The sequence below is a fragment of the Oncorhynchus keta genome, chromosome 10 (genome assembly GCF_023373465.1).
Source record: "Oncorhynchus keta strain PuntledgeMale-10-30-2019 chromosome 10, Oket_V2, whole genome shotgun sequence".
Taxonomy (NCBI): Eukaryota; Metazoa; Chordata; class Actinopteri; order Salmoniformes; family Salmonidae; genus Oncorhynchus; species Oncorhynchus keta.
Window position 1 is genome coordinate 662,777 of NC_068430.1, and position 21,013 is coordinate 683,789.

Sequence of the window (21,013 nt, forward strand, 5' to 3'; positions counted from 1 at the left end):
ATGCATTGTCAGTAGGTCTTAGCATCATGTCTGATTCTCTGTAATAATGCATTGTCAGTAGGTCTTAGCATCATGTCTGATTCTCTGTAATAATGCATTGTCAGTAGGTCTTAGCATCATGTCTGATTCTCTGTAATAATGCATTGTCAGTAGGTCTTAGCATCATGTCTGATTCTCTGTAATAATGCATTGTCAGTAGGTCTTAGCATCATGTCTGATTCTCTGTACTAATGCATTGTCAGTAGGTCTTAGCATCATGTCTGATTCTCTGTAATAATGCATTGTCAGTAGGTCTTAGCATCATGTCTGATTCTCTGTAATAATGCATTGTCAGTAGGTCTTAGCATCATGTCTGATTCTCTGTAATAATGCATTGTCAGTAGGTCTTAGCATCATGTCTGATTCTCTGTACTAATGCATTGTCAGTAGGTCTTAGCATCATGTCTGATTCTCTGTAATAATGCATTGTCAGTAGGTCTTAGCATCATGTCTGATTCTCTGTAATAATGCATTGTCAGTAGGTCTTAGCATCATGTCTGATTCTCTGTACTAATGCATTGTCAGTAGGTCTTAGCATCATGTCTGATTCTCTGTAATAATGCATTGTCAGTAGGTCTTAGCATCATGTCTGATTCTCTGTAATAATGCATTGTCAGTAGGTCTTAGCATCATGTCTGATTCTCTGTAATAATGCATTGTCAGTAGGTCTTAGCATCATGTCTGATTCTCTGTAATAATGCATTGTCAGTAGGTCTTAGCATCATGTCTGATTCTCTGTACTAATGCATTGTCAGTAGGTCTTAGCATCATGTCTGATTCTCTGTAATAATGCATTGCCAGTAGGTCTTAGCATCGTGTCTGATTCTCTGTAATGCATTGCCAGTAGGTCTTAGCATCATGTCTGATTCTCTGTAATAATGCATTGTCAGTAGGTCTTAGCATCATGTCTGATTCTCTGTAATGCATTGTCAGTAGGTCTTAGCATCATGTCTGATTCTCTGTAATAATGCATTGTCAGTAGGTCTTAGCATCATGTCTGAATCTATGTAATAATGCATTGTCAGTAGGTCTTAGCATCGTGTCTGATTCTCTGTAATAATGCATTGTCAGTAGGTCTTAGCATCGTGTCTGATTCTCTGTAATAATGCATTGTCAGTAGGTCTTAGCATCCTGTCTGATTCTCTGTAATAATGCATTGTCAGTAGGTCTTAGCATCATGTCTGATTCTCTGTAATAATGCATTGTCAGTAGGTCTTAGCATCGTCTCTGATTCTCTGTAATAATGCATTGTCAGTAGGTCTTAGCATCATGTCTGATTCTCTGTAATGCATTGTCAGTAGGTCTTAGCATCGTGTCTGATTCTCTGTAAATGCATTGTCAGTAGGTCATTGTCATTCTCTGTAATGCATTGTCTTCTTAGCATCATGTCTGATTCTCTGTAATAATGCATTGTCAGTAGGTCTTAGCATCATGTCTGATTCTCTGTAATAATGCATTGTCAGTAGGTCTTAGCATCATGTCTGATTCTCTGTAATAATGCATTGTCAGTAGGTCTTAGCATCATTGTCTGATTCTCTGTAATAATGCATTGTCAGTAGGTCTTAGCATCGTGTCTGATTCTCTGTAATAATGCATTGTCAGTAGGTCTTAGCATCGTGTCTGATTCTCTGTAATAATGCATTGTCAGTAGGTCTTAGCATCGTGTCTGATTCTCTGTAATAATGCATTGTCAGTAGGTCTTAGCATCATGTCTGATTCTCTGTAATAATGCATTGTCAGTAGGTCTTAGCTTCATGTCTGATTCTCTGTAATAATGCATTGTCAGTAGGTCTTAGCATCGTGTCTGATTCTCTGTAATAATGCATTGTCAGTAGGTCTTAGCATCATGTGTCTGATTCTCTGTAATAATGCATTGTCAGTAGGTCTTAGCATCATGTCTGATTCTCTGTAATAATGCATTGTCAGTAGGTCTTAGCATCATGTCTGATTCTCTGTAATAATGCATTGTCAGTAGGTCTTAGCATCATGTCTGATTCTCTGTAATAATGCATTGTCAGTAGGTCTTAGCATCATGTCTGATTCTCTGTAATGCATTGTCAGTAGGTCTTAGCATCATGTCTGATTCTCTGTAATAATGCATTGTCAGTAGGTCTTAGCATCATGTCTGATTCTCTGTAATAATGCATTGTCAGTAGGTCTTAGCATTCTCTGTAATAATGCATTGTCATTCTCTGTAATAATGCATTGTCAGTAGGTCTTAGCATCATGTCTGATTCTCTGTAATAATGCATTGTCAGTAGGTCTTAGCATCATGTCTGATTCTCTGTAATAATGCATTGTCAGTAGGTCTTAGCATCATGTCTGATTCTCTGTAATAATGCATTGTCAGTAGGTCTTAGCATCATGTCTGATTCTCTGTAATAATGCATTGTCAGTAGGTCTTAGCATCATGTCTGATTCTCTGTAATAATGCATTGTCAGTAGGTCTTAGCATCGTGTCTGATTCTCTGTACTAATGCATTGTCAGTAGGTCTTAGCATCATGTCTGATTCTCTGTAATAATGCATTGTCAGTAGGTCTTAGCATCATGTCTGATTCTCTGTAATAATGCATTGTCAGTAGGTCTTAGCATCATGTCTGATTCTCTGTAATAATGCATTGTCAGTAGGTCTTAGCATCATGTCTGATTCTCTGTCTTAGCATGCATTGTCAGTAGGTCTTAGCATCATGTCTGATTCTCTGTAATAATGCATTGTCAGTAGGTCTTAGCATCATGTCTGATTCTCTGTAATAATGCATTGTCAGTAGGTCTTAGCATCGTGTCTGATTCTCTGTAATAATGCATTGTCAGTAGGTCTTAGCATCATGTCTGATTCTCTGTACTAATGCATTGTCAGTAGGTCTTAGCATCATGTCTGATTCTCTGTAATAATGCATTGTCAGTAGGTCTTAGCATCGTGTCTGATTCTCTGTAATAATGCATTGTCAGTAGGTCTTAGCATCATGTGTCTGATTCTCTGTAATAATGCATTGTCAGTAGGTCTTAGCATCATGTCTGATTCTCTGTAATAATGCATTGTCAGTAGGTCTTAGCATCATGTCTGATTCTCTGTAATAATGCATTGTCAGTAGGTCTTAGCATCATGTCTGATTCTCTGTAATAATGCATTGTCAGTAGGTCTTAGCATCATGTCTGATTCTCTGTAATAATGCATTGTCAGTAGGTCTTAGCATCGTGTCTGATTCTCTGTACTAATGCATTGTCAGTAGGTCTTAGCATCGTGTCTGATTCTCTGTAATAATGCATTGTCAGTAGGTCTTAGCATCATGTGTCTGATTCTCTGTAATAATGCATTGTCAGTAGGTCTTAGCATCGTGTCTGATTCTCTGTAATAATGCATTGTCAGTAGGTCTTAGCATCATGTCTGATTCTCTGTAATAATGCATTGTCAGTAGGTCTTAGCATCATGTCTGATTCTCTGTAATAATGCATTGTCAGTAGGTCTTAGCATCATGTCTGATTCTCTGTAATAATGCATTGTCAGTAGGTCTTAGCATCATGTCTGATTCTCTGTAATAATGCATTGTCAGTAGGTCTTAGCATCATGGTCTGCATTGTCTGATTCTGTAATAATGCATTGTCAGTAGGTCTTAGCATCATGTCTGATTCTCTGTAATAATGCATTGTCAGTAGGTCTTAGCATCGTGTCTGATTCTCTGTAATAATGCATTGTCAGTAGGTCTTAGCATCATGTCTGATTCTCTGTAATAATGCATTGTCAGTAGGTCTTAGCATCGTGTCTGATTCTCTGTAATAATGCATTGTCAGTAGGTCTTAGCATCGTGTCTGATTCTCTGTAATAATGCATTGTCAGTAGGTCTTAGCATCATGTCTGATTCTCTGTAATAATGCATTGTCAGTAGGTCTTAGCATCATGTCTGATTCTCTGTAATAATGCATTGTCAGTAGGTCTTAGCATCATGTCTGATTCTCTGTAATAATGCATTGTCAGTAGGTCTTAGCATCATGTCTGATTCTCTGTAATAATGCATTGTCAGTAGGTCTTAGCATCATGTCTGATTCTCTGTAATAATGCATTGTCAGTAGGTCTTAGCATCATGTCTGATTCTCTGTAATAATGCATTGTCAGTAGGTCTTAGCATCATGTCTGATTCTCTGTAATAATGCATTGTCAGCATAGGTCTTAGCATCGTGTCTGATTCTCTGTAATAATGCATTGTCAGTAGGTCTTAGCATCATGTCTGATTCTCTGTAATAATGCATTGTCAGTAGGTCTTAGCATCATGTCTGATTCTCTGTAATAATGCATTGTCAGTAGGTCTTAGCATCATGTCTGATTCTCTGTAATAATGCATTGTCAGTAGGTCTTAGCATCGTGTCTGATTCTCTGTAATAATGCATTGTCAGTAGGTCTTAGCATCATGTCTGATTCTCTGTAATAATGCATTGTCAGTAGGTCTGATTCTCTGTAGCATCATGTCTGATTCTCTGATTCTCTGATGTCAGTAGGTTTAGCATCATGTCTGATTCTCTGTAATGCATTGTCAGTAGGTCTTAGCATCGTGTCTGATTCTCTGTAATAATGCATTGTCAGTAGGTCTTAGCATCGTGTCTGATTCTCTGTAATAATGCATTGTCAGTAGGTCTTAGCATCGTGTCTGATTCTCTGTAATAATGCATTGTCAGTAGGTCTTAGCATCGTGTCTGATTCTCTGTAATAATGCATTGTCAGTAGGTCTTAGCATCGTGTCTGATTCTCTGTAATAATGCATTGTCAGTAGGTCTTAGCATCGTGTCTGATTCTCTGTAATAATGCATTGTCAGTAGGTCTTAGCATCGTGTCTGATTCTCTGTAATAATGCATTGTCAGTAGGTCTTAGCATCATGTCTGATTCTCTGTAATAATGCATTGTCAGTAGGTCTTAGCATCATGTCTGATTCTCTGTAATGCATTGTCAGTAGGTCTTAGCATCGTGTCTGATTCTCTGTAATAATGCATTGTCAGTAGGTCTTAGCATCGTGTCTGATTCTCTGTAATAATGCATTGTCAGTAGGTCTTAGCATCATGTCTGATTCTCTGTAATAATGCATTGTCAGTAGGTCTTAGCATCGTGTCTGATTCTCTGTAATAATGCATTGTCAGTAGGTCTTAGCATCGTGTCTGATTCTCTGTAATAATGCATTGTCAGTAGGTCTTAGCATCGTGTCTGATTCTCTGTAATAATGCATTGTCAGTAGGTCTTAGCATCGTGTCTGATTCTCTGTAATAATGCATTGTCAGTAGGTCTTAGCATCATGTCTGATTCTCTGTAATAATGCATTGTCAGTAGGTCTTAGCATCGTGTCTGATTCTCTGTAATAATGCATTGTCAGTAGGTCTTAGCATCATGTCTGATTCTCTGTACTAATGCATTGTCAGTAGGTCTTAGCATCGTGTCTGATTCTCTGTAATAATGCATTGTCAGTAGGTCTTAGCATCGTGTCTGATTCTCTGTAATAATGCATTGTCAGTAGGTCTTAGCATCATGTCTGATTCTCTGTAATAATGCATTGTCAGTAGGTCTTAGCATCATGTCTGATTCTCTGTAATAATGCATTGTCAGTAGGTCTTAGCATCATGTCTGATTCTCTGTAATAATGCATTGTCAGTAGGTCTTAGCATCATGTCTGATTCTCTGTAATAATGCATTGTCAGTAGGTCTTAGCATCGTGTCTGATTCTCTGTAATAATGCATTGTCAGTAGGTCTTAGCATCATGTCTGATTCTCTGTAATAATGCATTGTCAGTAGGTCTTAGCATCATGTCTGATTCTCTGTAATAATGCATTGTCAGTAGGTCTTAGCATCATGTCTGATTCTCTGTAATAATGCATTGTCAGTAGGTCTTAGCATCATGTCTGATTCTCTGTAATAATGCATTGTCAGTAGGTCTTAGCATCATGTCTGATTCTCTGTAATAATGCATTGTCAGTAGGTCTTAGCATCATGTCTGATTCTCTGTACTAATGCATTGTCAGTAGGTCTTAGCATCATGTCTGATTCTCTGTAATAATGCATTGTCAGTAGGTCTTAGCATCATGTCTGATTCTCTGTAATAATGCATTGTCAGTAGGTCTTAGCATCATGTCTGATTCTCTGTAATAATGCATTGTCAGTAGGTCTTAGCATCATGTCTGATTCTTTGTAATAATGCATTGTCAGTAGGTCTTAGCATCGTGTGTCTGATTCTCTGTAATAATGCATTGTCAGTAGGTCTTAGCATCATGTCTGATTCTCTGTAATAATGCATTGTCAGTAGGTCTTAGCATCATGTCTGATTCTCTGTAATAATGCATTGTCAGTAGGTCTTAGCATCATGTCTGATTCTCTGTACTAATGCATTGTCAGTAGGTCTTAGCATCATGTCTGATTCTCTGTATTCATTGTCTGTCTTAATCGTGTCTGATTCTCTGTATGCATTGTCAGTAGGTCTTAGCATCATGTCTGATTCTCTGTAATAATGCATTGTCAGTAGGTCTTAGCATCATGTCTGATTCTCTGTAATAATGCATTGTCAGTAGGTCTTAGCATCATGTCTGATTCTCTGTAATAATGCATTGTCAGTAGGTCTTAGCATCGTGTCTGATTCTCTGTAATAATGCATTGTCAGTAGGTCTTAGCATCGTGTCTGATTCTCTGTAATAATGCATTGTCAGTAGGTCTTAGCATCATGTCTGATTCTCTGTAATAATGCATTGTCAGTAGGTCTTAGCATCGTGTCTGATTCTCTGTAATAATGCATTGTCAGTAGGTCTTAGCATCATGTCTGATTCTCTGTAATAATGCATTGTCAGTAGGTCTTAGCATCGTGTCTGATTCTCTGTAATAATGCATTGTCAGTAGGTCTTAGCATCATGTCTGATTCTCTGTAATAATGCATTGTCAGTAGGTCTTAGCATCATGTCTGATTCTCTGTAATAATGCATTGTCAGTAGGTCTTAGCATCATGTCTGATTCTCTGTAATAATGCATTGTCAGTAGGTCTTAGCATCATGTCTGATTCTCTGTAATAATGCATTGTCAGTAGGTCTTAGCATCATGTCTGATTCTCTGTAATAATGCATTGTCAGTAGGTCTTAGCATCATGTCTGATTCTCTGTAATAATGCATTGTCAGTAGGTCTTAGCATCATGTCTGATTCTCTGTAATAATGCATTGTCAGTAGGTCTTAGCATCATGTCTGATTCTCTGTAATAATGCATTGTCAGTAGGTCTTAGCATCATGTCTGATTCTCTGTAATAATGCATTGTCAGTAGGTCTTAGCATCATGTCTGATTCTCTGTAATAATGCATTGTCAGTAGGTCTTAGCATCATGTCTGATTCTCTGTAATAATGCATTGTCAGTAGGTCTTAGCATCCTGTCTGATTCTCTGTAATAATGCATTGTCAGTAGGTCTTAGCATCATGTCTGATTCTCTGTAATAATGCATTGTCAGTAGGTCTTAGCATCGTGTCTGATTCTCTGTAATAATGCATTGTCAGTAGGTCTTAGCATCATGTCTGATTCTCTGTAATGCATTGTCAGTAGGTCTTAGCATCATGTCTGATTCTCTGTAATAATGCATTGTCAGTAGGTCTTAGCATCGTGTCTGATTCTCTGTAATAATGCATTGTCAGTAGGTCTTAGCATCATGTCTGATTCTCTGTAATAATGCATTGTCAGTAGGTCTTAGCATCATGTCTGATTCTCTGTAATAATGCATTGTCAGTAGGTCTTAGCATCATGTCTGATTCTCTGTAATAATGCATTGTCAGTAGGTCTTAGCATCATGTCTGATTCTCTGTAATAATGCATTGTCAGTAGGTCTTAGCATCATGTCTGATTCTCTGTAATAATGCATTGTCAGTAGGTCTTAGCATCATGTCTGATTCTCTGTAATAATGCATTGTCAGTAGGTCTTAGCATCATGTCTGATTCTCTGTAATAATGCATTGTCAGTAGGTCTTAGCATCATGTCTGATTCTCTGTAATAATGCATTGTCAGTAGGTCTTAGCATCGTGTCTGATTCTCTGTAATAATGCATTGTCAGTAGGTCTTAGCATCATGTCTGATTCTCTGTAATAATGCATTGTCAGTAGGTCTTAGCATCATGTCTGATTCTCTGTAATAATGCATTGTCAGTAGGTCTTAGCATCATGTCTGATTCTCTGTAATAATGCATTGTCAGTAGGTCTTAGCATCATGTCTGATTCTCTGTAATAATGCATTGTCAGTAGGTCTTAGCATCATGTCTGATTCTCTGTAATAATGCATTGTCAGTAGGTCTTAGCATCATGTCTGATTCTCTGTAATAATGCATTGTCAGTAGGTCTTAGCATCGTGTCTGATTCTCTGTAATAATGCATTGTCAGTAGGTCTTAGCATCATGTCTGATTCTCTGTAATAATGCATTGTCAGTAGGTCTTAGCATCATGTCTGATTCTCTGTAATAATGCATTGTCAGTAGGTCTTAGCATCATGTCTGATTCTCTGTAATAATGCATTGTCAGTAGGTCTTAGCATCATGTCTGATTCTCTGTATCTTAATGCAATGCATTGTCAGTAGCATTGTCTTAGCATCATGTCTGATTCTCTGTAATAATGCATTGTCAGTAGGTCTTAGCATCATGTCTGATTCTCTGTAATAATGCATTGTCAGTAGGTCTTAGCATCGTGTCTGATTCTCTGTAATAATGCATTGTCAGTAGGTCTTAGCATCATGTCTGATTCTCTGTAATAATGCATTGTCAGTAGGTCTTAGCATCATGTCTGATTCTCTGTAATAATGCATTGTCAGTAGGTCTTAGCATCATGTCTGATTCTCTGTAATAATGCATTGTCAGTAGGTCTTAGCATCATGTCTGATTCTCTGTAATAATGCATTGTCAGTAGGTCTTAGCATCATGTCTGATTCTCTGTAATGCATTGTCAGTAGGTCTTAGCATCATGTCTGATTCTCTGTAATAATGCATTGTCAGTAGGTCTTAGCATCGTGTCTGATTCTCTGTAATAATGCATTGTCAGTAGGTCTTAGCATCATGTCTGATTCTCTGTAATATGCATTGTCAGTAGGTCTTAGCATCATGTCTGATTCTCTGTAATAATGCATTGTCAGTAGGTCTTAGCATCATGTCTGATTCTCTGTAATAATGCATTGTCAGTAGGTCTTAGCATCATGTCTGATTCTCTGTAATAATGCATTGTCAGTAGGTCTTAGCATCATGTCTGATTCTCTGTAATAATGCATTGTCAGTAGGTCTTAGCATCGTGTCTGATTCTCTGTAATAATGCATTGTCAGTAGGTCTTAGCATCATGTCTGATTCTCTGTAATAATGCATTGTCAGTAGGTCTTAGCATCGTGTCTGATTCTCTGTACTAATGCATTGTCAGTAGGTCTTAGCATCATGTCTGATTCTCTGTAATAATGCATTGTCAGTAGGTCTTAGCATCGTGTCTGATTCTCTGTAATAATGCATTGTCAGTAGGTCTTAGCATCATGTCTGATTCTCTGTAATAATGCATTGTCAGTAGGTCTTAGCATCGTGTCTGATTCTCTGTAATAATGGTAAGGGGATAATAATGCATTGTATTTTGTAAAGTATTTTCTTTCACCAAACAACAACATGTTCAGTCACCTCCTTGTCTGAAGGACACGTGGAGAAACAGGTTATTCATGTCAAGCCCAGCAGGTTGTTTCCCATAAGTCTCATGGAATGTTGGCCTACTTGCACATTCATCTTCTGCACATCTATCACTCCTGTGTTAAATTGCTAAATTGTCATTATTTCACCACTACGGCTTATTTATTACCTTTGATTTATTTTTATTTCACTTTCACCTTTATTTATTTACCTCCCTAATCTCACTACATTTGCACACACTGTATATAGATTTTTCTATTGTATTATTGACTATGTTTTGTTTATTCCATGTGTAACTGTTGTTTGTGTGTCACACTGCTATGCTTTATCTTGGCCAGGGTTACACATGGAATAAACAAAACATAGTCAATAATACAGTAGAACAAAAGAAAACAAAAAGTCTATACAGTGAGTGTAAATCAGGTAAGATAAGGGAGTTAAGGAAATAAATAGGCCATGGTGGTGAAGTAGTTACAATATAGCAATTAAACACTGGAATGGTAGATGTGCAGGAGGTGAATGTGCAGGTAGAGATACTGGTGTGCAAAGGAGCAATATAAATAAATAAATACAGTATGGGGATGAGGTAGATAGATGGGCTGTTTACAGATGGGCTATGTTCAGATGCAGTGATCTGTAAGCTGCTCTGACAGCTGGTGCTTCAAGCTAGTGAGGGAGATGTGAGTCTCCAGCCTCAGAGATTTTTGCAGTTCGTTCCAGTCATGGGCTGCAGAGAACTGGAAGGAAAGACGACCAAAGGAGGAATTGGCTTTGGGGGTGACCAGTGAGATATACCTGCTGGAGCAGGTATAATGCAAATTAATTACTTAAAAATCATACAATGTGATTTTTGTTTTAGATTCTGTCTCTCACAGTTGAAGTGTACCTATGATAGAAATTACAGACCTCTACATGCTTTGTAAGTAGGAAAACCTGCAAAATCGTCAGTGTATCAAATACTTGTTCTCCCCACTGTATATCATTACGTGGACACGCACCTAAAGGATAGTTCCCTTTCTCAGAATCAGCTCACACAGCAAGGGAGATTAACTGTCTCTCTGAACATCCTGTTTGGGTTGATACGTTGATAAGGATTTAAGTACCTTCACAAATAAATGACAAAATATCAAAATCAGGAGAGGACAGTAAAGTCATTCAGTTCAGTCAATCTGCATTTCATTCCTTCAGGTAACAAGACAGGACACCTTCATGAACATGTCCTCTGTTGGTCCAACTGGTGTTTAATTGCTAAATGTCATTATTGGTCCAACTGGGCTTATTTATTGCCTTTGATTTATGTTTATTTCACTCCAACTGGGTTATTTACCTCCCTACATGTCCTCTTTGGTCCACACTGGGTAGACCAGGACATGTCCTCTGTTGGTCCAACTGGGTAACCAGGACATGTCCTCTGTTGGTCCAACTGGAATAACCAGGACATGTCCTCTGTTGGTCCAACTGGGTAACCAGGACATGTCCTCTGTTGGTCCAACTGGGTAACCAGGACATGTCCATCTGTTGGTCCAACTGGGTAACCAGGACATGTCCTCTGTTGGTCCAACTGGGTAACCAGGACATGTCCTCTGTTGGTCCAACTGGGGAACCAGGACATGTCCTCTGTTTCCAGATGGGCTATGTTCAGATGCAGTGATCATGTCCTCTGTTGGTGCCAACTGGGTAACCAGGACATGTTCTGTTGGTCCAGTCATGGGCTGCAGAAACAGGACATGTCCACTGTTGGTCCAACTGGGTAACCAGGACATGTCCACAGGTATATGGGTTACCAGGACATGTCCACTTTTGTTTTAGGTCCAACTGGTGTACCAGGACATGTCCTCTACATGTTGGTCCAACTGGGAAAACCAGGACATGTCCTCTGTTGGTCCAACTGGGAACCAGGACATGTTCCTTTCTGAATGGTCCAAGCTGGGAGATTAACTGGACATGTCCATCTGTTGGTCCAACTGGACCAAGTGATAAGGATTTAAGTACCTTCAGGACATGTCCTCTGTTGGTCCAACTAAAGTCATTCCAGGACAGTCCTCTGCATTTCATTCCTTCAGGTAACAAGACAGGACACCTTCATGAACATGTCCTCTGTTGGTCCAACTGGGTAACCAGGACATGTCCTCTGTTGGTCCAACTGGGTAACCAGGACATGTCCTCTGTTGGTCCAACTGGGTAACCAGGACATGTCCTCTGTTGGTCCAACTGGGTAACCAGGACATGTCCTCTGTTGGTCCAACTGGGTAACCAGGACATGTCCTCTGTTGGTCCAACTGGGTAACCAGGACATGTCCTCTGTTGGTCCAACTGGGTAACCAGGACATGTCCTCTGTTGGTCCAACTGGGTAACCAGGACATGTCCTCTGTTGGTCCAACTGGGTAACCAGGACATGTCCTCTGTTGGTCCAACTGGGTAACCAGGACATGTCCTCTGTTGGTCCAACTGGGTAACCAGGACATGTCCTCTGTTGGTCCAACTGGGTAACCAGGACATGTCCTCTGTTGGTCCAACTGGGTAACCAGGACATGTCCTCTGTTGGTCCAACTGGATAACCAGGACATGTCCTCTGTTGGTCCAACTGGGTAACCAGGACATGTCCTCTGTTGGTCCAACTGGGTAACCAGGACATGTCCTCTGTTGGTCCAACTGGGTAACCAGGACATGTCCTCTGTTGGTCCAACTGGGTAACCAGGACATGTCCTCTGTTGGTCCAACTGGGTAACCAGGACATGTCCTCTGTTGGTCCAACTGGGTAACCAGGACATGTCCTCTGTTGGTCCAACTGGGTAACCAGGATACAAATGCATACACAGGAAGTGTTTTCACTTATTGAGAGAAAATGTTACAGTGGTGTACGAGAGATGTTTGCATTACAGACATTACTACACTTCTAATATATTTGTTTATGCACATCTTTGGTCTCCATTTCTGCTACTAGCTCAGTTTCTGTTTCCAGCTGGGCAAACCTTGTGTATATAAATATGGATCTGTTGAGCTGAAAAGTAAGTGACAGACTTGCATGGTTATAATTTGAAAAAGTGTTTTTATGACCAATGTTTGACATCAGTGACAGTAAGACTAGGTACATCGTTTGCAAACTCATTTCCCTGGTCAGTGACGTTGTCCAAAATCAATAAGTTTGTTGGTCACTATTGAAGCGATCTCAGTTCCCGATTTCTACTCCAAGGGTTCAGCAATCGCCCATTTGCTGAAGAGGTCAGTCATGGTTTGGGCATACTGGTTACCAGCCATGGTTCAAGACTCGGCCAAGCTGAGCAATCGGCGGAGAAGGTCCTTGGTCAGGGAGGTGACCAAGATGGTCACTGACAGAGCTCCTCTGTGGAGATGGGAGAACCTTCCAGAAGGACAAGCATCTCTGCAGCACTCCACCAATCAGGCCTTTATGGTAGAGTGGCCAGACAGAAGCCACTCCTTAGTAAAAAGGCACATGACAGCCCACTTGGAGTTTGCCAAAAGGCACCGAAAGGACTCTGACCATGAGAAACAAGATTCTCTGGTCTGATGAAACCAAGACTTAACTCTTTGGCCTGAATGCCAAGCGTCACGTCTGGAGGAAACCTGGCACCATCCCTACAGTGAAGCATGGTGGTGGAAGCATCATGCTTTGGGGGGGGTTCAGCGGCAGGAACTAGGAGAGTAGCCAAGACAATGTAGGAGTGGCTCTCTGAATGTCCTTGAGTGGCCCAGTCAGAGCCCGGTCTTGAACCCGATCAAACATCTCTGGAGAGATCTGAACATAGCTGTGCAGTGACGTTCCCCATCCAACCTGACAGAGCTTGAGAGGATCTGCAGAGAAGAATGGGAGAAACTCCCCAAATACAGGTGTGCCAAGCTTGTAGCGTCATACCCAAGAAGACTGGAGGCTGTACTCGCTGCTTTAACAAAGGGTCTGAATACTTATGTAAATATGATATCAGTTTTTTATATTTAATACATTTGCAAAAAAATTAATACATCCGTTTTTGCTTTGTCATTATGGGTTATTGATGAGGAAAATTAACAATTTATTTAATTTTAGAATGAGGCTGTAACAAAACAATATGTGGATGAAGTCAAGGGGTCTGGATACTTTCAGAATTTACTGAATGTCAGGAGAGTTGGGGTCAGGGGTCGTATGGTAGGAGAGTTGGGGTCAGGGGTTATACTATATGTACAGCTAATGTTTGTGTTCCAAATTTCAACATATTCATATATTTAGGGCACTAAAGAGCCCTGGTCAAAGATGTCCTAAATGAGGAATAGGGTCCCATTTGGGAACCATCTCTTTTCATACTTTCTGTGAATGTTGACGAAGGAAAACCCTTTCTTGATGTTGGCATATTCTGTAAAAAAAGAAGTGATTTTTCAACAGTTGCTTTCCTATGATTACATTTCTCTCAGTGAGTTTTTACTTGACTGTGTCCAACCCATTAAATTACATTATCACATTGACATCAATATATTCTAACAAAACAAAACAACGATTCTCATTATACTAGCCTGAATGCCAGTCTGTTCGTGCCACCATGCCAACTCCTTGTCTTGCCAATGGCTTGACAATGAGATCGAGTTGACAAGAGCACCAACAGATCTAGGACCAGGCTACATAAAAGTACCATCAGGACAGGCTTAGGGGGGGGGGGGGTGGAAAAAAAAGTATGTATTTGCCATTAGAACAGACTGGTATTTATTCCTGATAGAAAATCACTTTTCAACTGCATACAGAAGGCATGTACTCATTTCATAGTCAAACAAGCAGACACAAATGTAATATGGCTGACAAGGTGCTCACACCCTGAAGTCACGTGAACAGACAAAGGCCACAAGCCAAACGGCACCTTAATCCCAACAGCAGGGGTTTTTGCCAAACTTGTTCCTGGAGACCCCAAGATATGCACCTTTTAGTTTTCTGCCCTGACACCCACACAGCTGATTCAAAGAATCAACTAAATCATCAAGCTTTGAAATCAGCCGTGTGGGTGTCAGGGCAAAAACAAAAACGAGGCCCGAGACAGGTAAACCCTTCCCTGCATAGTGCTACTACATTTAACCAGAGGCCCAAGACAGGTAAACCCTTCCCTACATAACGCTACTACATTTAACCAGAGGCCCGAGACAGGTAAACCCTTCCCTGCATAGTGCTACTACATTTAACCAGAGGCCAGTAGTGGACTATTACCACTCCATAGGAATAGGGTACATTTAATATGAAGTCAAAAACAGCCCTGGGCAACAAGCTCCAACAATAAGAGGGCTGTGTTCAAAAAAGTGCAACATATTGAACGCAGATAGAAATGCAATCAATTTGAGATGACATGATTATTTCCTCAACATGTTCTATACACCATATTTCTATTCAACTTTCCTTCCTGGACAGAACCCCTGACTTGTCCTTATCTGACTGTTCCTTCCTGGACAGAACCCCTGACTTGTCCTTATCTGACTGTTCCTTCCTGGACAGAACCCCTGACTTGTCCTTATCTGACTGTTCCTTCCTGGACAGAACCCCTGACTTGTCCCTATCTGACTGTTCCTTCCTGGACAGAACCCCTGACTTGTCCTTATCTGACTGTTCCTTCCTGGACAGAACCCCTGACTTGTCCTTATCTGACTGTTCCTTCCTGGACAGAACCCCTGACTTGTCCCCATCTGACTGTTACTTCCTGGACAGAACCCCTGACTTGTCCCCATCTGACTGTTCCTTCCTGGACAGAACCCCTGACTTGTCCCCATCTGACTGTTCCTTCCTGGACAGAACCCCTGACTTGTCCTTATCTGACTGTTCCTTCCTGGACAGAACCCCTGACTTGTCCCCATCTGACTGTTCCTTCCTGGACAGAACCCCTGACTTGTCCCCATCTGACTGTTCCTTCCTGGACAGAACCCCTGACTTGTCCCCATCTGACTGTTCCTTCCTGGACAGAACCCCTGACTTGTCCTTATCTGACTGTTCCTTCCTGGACAGAACCCCTGACTAGTCCCTATCTGACTGTTCCTTCCTGGACAGAACCCCTGACTTGTCCCTATCTGACTGTTCCTTCCTGGACAGAACCCCTGACTTGTCCCTATCTGACTGTTCCTTCCTGGACAGAACCCCTGACTTGTCCTTATCTGACTGTTCCTTCCTGGACAGAACCCCTGACTTGTCCTTATCTGACTGTTCCTTCCTGGACAGAACCCCTGACTTGTCCCCATCTGACTGTTCCTTCCTGGACAGAACCCCTGACTTGTCCTTATCTGACTGTTCCTTCCTGGACAGAACCCCTGACTTGTCCCTATCTGACTGTTCCTTCCTGGACAGAACCCCTGACTTGTCCCTATCTGACTGTTCCTTCCTGGACAGAACCCCTGACTTGTCCTTATCTGACTGTTCCTTCCTGGACAGAACCCCTGACTTGTCCTTATCTGACTGTTCCTTCCTGGACAGAACCCCTGACTTGTCCCTATCTGACTGTTCCTTCCTGGACAGAACCCCTGACTTGTCCTTATCTGACTGTTCCTTCCTGGACAGAACCCCTGACTTGTCCCTATCTGACTGTTCCTTCCTGGACAGAACCCCTGACTAGTCCTTATCTGACTGTTCCTTCCTGGACAGAACCCCTGACTTGTCCTTATCTGACTGTTCCTTCCTGGACAGAACCCCTGACTTGTCCCCATCTGACTGTTCCTTCCTGGACAGAACCCCTGACTTGTCCTTATCTGACTGTTCCTTCCTGGACAGAACCCCTGACTTGTCCTTATCTGACTGTTCCTTCCTGGACAGAACCCCTGACTTGTCCTTATCTGACTGTTCCTTCCTGGACAGAACCCCTGACTTGTCCTTATCTGACTGTTCCTTCCTGGACAGAACCCCTGACTTGTCCTTATCTGACTGTTCCTTCCTGGACAGAACCCCTGACTTGTCCTTATCTGACTGTTCCTTCCTGGACAGAACCCCTGACTTGTCCTTATCTGACTGTTCCTTCCTGGACAGAACCCCTGACTTGTCCCTATCTGACTGTTCCTTCCTGGACAGAACCCCTGACTTGTCCTTATCTGACTGTTCCTTCCTGGACAGAACCCCTGACTTGTCCCTATCTGACTGTTCCTTCCTGGACAGAACCCCTGACTTGTCCTTATCTGACTGTTCCTTCCTGGACAGAACCCCTGACTTGTCCCTATCTGACTGTTCCTTCCTGGACAGAACCCTGGTCACTTGTCCTTATCTGACTGTTCCTTCCTGGACAGAACCCCTGACTTGTCCCTATCTGACTGTTCCTTCCTGGACAGAACCCCTGACTTGTCCCTATCTGACTGTTCCTTCCTGGACAGAACCCCTGACTTGTCCCCATCTGACTGTTCCTTCCTGGACAGAACCCCTGACTTGTCCTTATCTGACTGTTCCTTCCTGGACAGAACCCCTGACTTGTCACTGGCACCCTATTCCCCATTTAGAGCACTACTAGGACCCTGGTCAAAAGTAGTGCACTATATAGGGAATAGGTTTCCATTATAGAAATGAAAATTGAAGGCGTGTCATTCAGCTACAAAGGCAGACAAAGAAGCAGAAGAGAAGAGGTCCCTTATAGAAATAGATTTGAAGGCATGTCATTCAGCTCGGTTCAGCTGTAAAGGCTTGGAGCAGAACGAAGCAGAAGAGAAGAGGTCCCCTTATAGAAATAGATTTGAAGGCGTGTCATTCAGCTCGGTTCAGCTGTAAAGGCTTGTAGCAGAACGAAACAGAAGAGGTCCCTTATAGAAATAGATTTGAAGGCATGTCATTCAGCTCGGTTCAGCTGTAAAGGCTTGGAGCAGAACACTGTCGAAGATCTCAGAAGAGAAGAGGTCCTTCACTTGTCAGTGTCAAATAGATTTATGTCATATGTCGCTGTCATAACAGCTAACATGTTCAGCTGTAATATATATACCTTATGTCAGTCAGAGTCACATAGAAGAGGTCCCATTCATAGAAATAGATTTGAAGGCATGTCATTCAGCTCTTGTCCTGTTCAGCTGTAAAGGCTTGTCAGAACGAAGCAGAAGAGAAGAGGTCCCTTATAGAAATAGATTTGAAGGCATGTCATTCAGCTCCTGTTCAGCTGTAAAGGCTTGTCCAGAACAGTCAAGCAGAAGAGAAGAGGTCCCTGTTATAGAAATAGATTTGAAGGCTTGTCATTCAGCTCGGTTCAGCTGTAAAGGCTTGTCCTGCTCCTGCAGTCACTGTCAATGATCTTGTCACAGCATCAGTGGAAACCTTGTCCTGCTGGCTCTTCACTTGTCACCCAGTGTCATAATACATCTTGACTATGTCATATGTCACTAACAGCTGTCATAACATCAGTCATAACATGTTCTCTAACACTGTCATATATATACCTCTTGTCCTGCTCATCAGTCATCAGTCACATAGAGGGGTCTTGTCCTGCTCCTGCAGTCATCAGTCACATAGAGGGGGTCTTGTCCTGCTCCTGCAGTCATCAGTCACATAGAGGGGTCTTGTCCTGCTCCTGCAGTCATCAGTCACATAGAGGGGTCTTGTCCTGCTCCTGCAGTCATCAGTCACATAGAGGTGGTCTTGTCCTGCTCCTGCAGTCATCTGTCACATAGAGGGGGTCTTGTCCTGCTCCTGCAGTCATCAGTCACATAGAGGGGGTCTTGTCCTGCTCCTGCAGTCATCAGTCACATAGAGGGGTCTTGTCCTGCTCCTGCAGTCATCTGTCACATAGAGGGGGTCTTGTCCTGCTCCTGCATTCATCAGTCACATAGAGGGGTCTTGTCCTGCTCCTGCATTCATCAGTCACATAGAGGGGTCTTGTCCTGCTCCTGCATTCATCCCAGTCATCAGAAACAGAGCATTGGGGGAGGGGGTAGGTGCATGTCTGACATCAATGTGTACGCAACTACAATTTAGACTGCCTGAAATGGGACTTTCCTGGTTAAGTAAAGAATGCCACTCCCAACACGGTGCCCTTTGGTAGGGATTAGGGTGCCCTTTGGTAGGGATTAGGGTGCCCTTTGGTAGGGATTAGGGTGCCCTTTGGTAGGGATTAGGGTGCCCTTTGGTAGGGATTACGGTGCCCTTTGGTAGGGATTACGGTGCCCTTTGGTAGGGATTACGGTGCCCTTTGGTAGGGATTACGGTGCCCTTTGGTAGGGATTACGGTGCCCTTTGGTAGGGATTACGGTGCCCTTTGGTAGGGATTACAGTGCCCTTTGGTAGGGATTACGGTGCCCTTTGTAGGGATTACGGTGCCCTTTGTAGGGATTACGGTGCCCTTTGTAGGGATTACGGTGCCCTTTAGGGACACAGCCATAACGGTCAACACTGATTTAACGTCCAAATACAACCGACATGGAAACGAGAGATAAGAGAGAAAGAAAGATAAAAACTGATCATTTAATTAAAATAAAATAAAAACAATTCTCATATTTGGTGAAGAATCTGTGGTAAAAAAAAAAAGGCAACTGTTTCTTGCATTCAGTTTCTTTAGCCGCTTTGTGACTTGATAGGAAACATTTTAATAGAACGTTTTTCCACTGAACTACATTTCCGCCGTACTCAGACATTTCATTTCTGGTTGTCATCGACAAGTACAAAATCTGTTGTTTAAAAAAAAATTAAAATCAGAATATGACTTTCTGTTTATCTGACAACACCGGTGGTTTGCCCACTAAAGACTTATTATTATTATTATTATATTATTATTATATTATACTAAAGACTGGTAGCAGATGGGGACCGCTGTGCTTTCACCGTCAGGTTACAAACATAAGCAACAACGCCCTGTGAAACAGTTTTTAACATCATTACTCTGGTAAATAAAGCGCTGGTAAAAAGAAAAGTAACTTAATGGAATTGACAAGAGGTTTAATTGTATCCTGGGTTGTGTTCATCAGAAAAAACGCTTTATGACAAGAGGTTTAATTTTTATCCTGGGTTGTGTTCATCAGAAAAAACGCTTTATGACAAGAGGTTTAATTTTATCCTGGGTTGTGTTCATCAGAAAAAAACGCTTTATGACAAGAGGTTTAATTTTATCCTGGGTTGTGTTCATCAGAAAAAAACGCTTTATGACAAGAGGTTTAATTTTATCCTGGGTTGTGTTCATCAGAAAAAACGCTTTGCAACAGAAACCAAGGTAGTTTTCTTCCGTGTGGTTTGTAATGAACATACAAGAACACCAACAACATGAGACGTTACCTTTAACATAGGGGCCCCAGAGTTATTCCCAAATGGCACCATATTCCCTATATAGTGCACCACTTTAGACCACAACCACAGGCCCTGGTTAAAAGTAGTGCCCTTTATAGGGAATAAGGTACCTTTTGAGATGAAACCCAAGGCGTGACCAGGTCCTAAACATACCCTGGACCAAAGACTCCTGGCCAGGTTACGAGGCAATCAGAAAAACTCCTGGCCCTAAAACAAAGTGAACACACAGGATAAGTCCCAAATTGCACCTTATTCCCTATGTAGTGCACTACTTTTGACCAGGGTAGTGCACCGTACAGGGTGCCATTTCAGATACACAGCATTGTTCAGTTCAATCCCACGTGTGAGAACAGGTTGGAGTCATATTGATAAGGTGAGAACAGGTTGGAGTCATATTGATAAGGTGAGAACAGCTTAGGTCAGTCAATTGACCAGATCATGACTATGTATGGCACCAGTCAGTCAGTCAGTCTGTTTCTATCCCACCAGTCAGTCAGTCAGTCTGTTTCTATCCCACCAGTCAGTCAGTCAGTCAGTCTGTTTCTATCCCAGTCCAGTCAGTCAGCCTGTTTCTATCCCTCCAGTCAGTCAGCCTGTTTCTATCCCTCCAGTCAGTCAGTCAGTCAGTCAGTCAGTTTCTATCCCACCAGTCAGTCAGTCAGTCAGCCTGTTTCTATCCCTCCAGTCAGTCAGTCAGTTTCTATCCCACCAGTCAGTCAGTCTAGTCAGTCAGTCAGTCAGTCAGCCTGTTTCTATCCCACCAGTCAGTCAGTCAGTCTGTCAGTCTGTTTCTATCCCTCCAGTCAGTCAGTCAGTTTCTATCCCACCAGTCAGTCAGTCAGTTTCTATCCCTCCAGTCAGTCAGTCAGTTTCTATCCCACCAGTCAGTCAGTCAGTCAGTTTCTATCCCACCAGTCAGTCAGTCAGTCAGCCTGTCTGTTTCTATCCCACCAGTCAGTCAGTCAGCCTGTTTCTATCCCACCAGTCAGTCAGTCAGCCTGTTTCTATCCCACCAGTCAGTCAGTCAGTCAGTCAGTCAGTCAGTCAGCCTGTTTCTATCCCACCAGTCAGTCAGTCAGTCAGTCAGTCAGTCATCAGTCAGTCAGTCAGTCAGCCTGTTTCTATCCC

At 41.9% G+C, this 21,013-nt stretch overlaps 1 long non-coding RNA gene across 1 annotated transcript; it reads right to left on the bottom strand.

The window, feature by feature from the left end:
• Window positions 1–19,049: 19,049 nt before the first annotated feature.
• LOC127931998 (uncharacterized) lies at window positions 19,050–20,986 on the bottom strand. Its single transcript, XR_008143468.1, has 2 exons — window positions 20,868–20,986; window positions 19,050–20,670 (listed from the first exon to the last, which is right to left on the bottom strand). It is a non-coding gene; the product is annotated as an uncharacterized LOC127931998 (long non-coding RNA).
• Between the last annotated feature and the right edge of the window lie 27 nt (window positions 20,987–21,013).